The 1,137-nt window shown below is 39.1% G+C and overlaps 1 pseudogene; it reads left to right on the top strand.

Annotated features, from left to right (window-relative positions):
• Positions 1 to 689: 689 nt before the first annotated feature.
• Positions 690 to 1,137, top strand: part of LOC143036593 (splicing factor 3A subunit 1-like) — a 45,066-nt pseudogene continuing 44,618 nt past the window's right edge.

Below are 1,137 nucleotides of genomic sequence, written 5' to 3'. Positions count from 1 at the left end.
ATATATATATATATATATATATATATGTATTAATTTTTTTTCAACCACATTACTTTTTCACTTTAATTCCATGTCATCACTATCGAGACTGGCAAGGAGCTCGACGGAAACATAAACGTAAACTGATACATAGTGAAGCCAAGGACTCGAACCCAGCTCAGACGTAACAAGTGAACAGTGACTTAAACCATTAAGCTATCAAGAGAGATATAAATTGAGCACAGATTCTTATATTTGTATGCTCGAGTTACATACATATACACGAATTTTATGCTCAACCCAGTGGACAAAGGGTGAGAAGAAGGCCATGCGCTTCGATGTTCCAATGATATGGCGCGAGCAGAAAAAATAGTGATGATTGCTATTTCTGCACATGCAAATCCAAGGGTATATCTCGAAGACAAGGAAAAATATTGCCTGTCCGAATCTCCCGTCAGCATTGCGACCTATTCCTCATAGTCCAGATGTGCCAGTCCCATCACCTCCAAATAGTCTGGACGATGTACAACTAAGTTCAGGCTCGGAAACTCACAGCAGTGGTGCATCAGATTCCCTCCTTGGAGATGAGAGCAATGTACCTCAGTTGTTTGGTCAGAGTGAACTAAATAATATAGTGAAGGATCTAGGACTGGCAAAGGAATAAGCAGAGTTTTTAGGCTCGAGACTTAAATCTAAGAATCTGTTAGCTCATGGTACATCAATCTCTTGGTATCGTCATCATGAGAGTGTCCGACCCTTATTCTGACCAGGAAAATGACTTAGTGTATTGCACTGATCCAAAAGAACTCGTAAAAAAGTTTGATATATGTTATAACTATGAAGAATGGATAATCTTTATTGATTCATCTAAAATAAGTCTTAAAGCCGTTCTTTTGCATAATAGCAATAAGTATGCTTGGTGGTTCTTTTAGACAGGATCAATTACGAAGGTCACAACTGGATGATCTGTGGTGATTTGAAGATTGTATGTATGTTGCTGGGGCAGCAAGCAGGGTACACGAAATTCACGTGATTTTTGTGTGAGAGGGACAGTAGAGCGAGGAATCTGTATTGGACTCAGGAACGTTGGCCTAATAAGAATTCATTCACACCAGGGACAAATAACATCTTGATAGAGAGTTTAGTGGATCCTAAAGA

Source organism: Oratosquilla oratoria, chromosome 2 (genome assembly GCF_046742065.1).
Source record: "Oratosquilla oratoria isolate Oo_2021 chromosome 2, ASM4674206v1, whole genome shotgun sequence".
Taxonomy (NCBI): domain Eukaryota; kingdom Metazoa; phylum Arthropoda; class Malacostraca; order Stomatopoda; family Squillidae; genus Oratosquilla; species Oratosquilla oratoria.
Note: the sequence above shows the minus strand (reverse complement) of the source record. Positions and strands in the feature narration are given on the sequence as shown.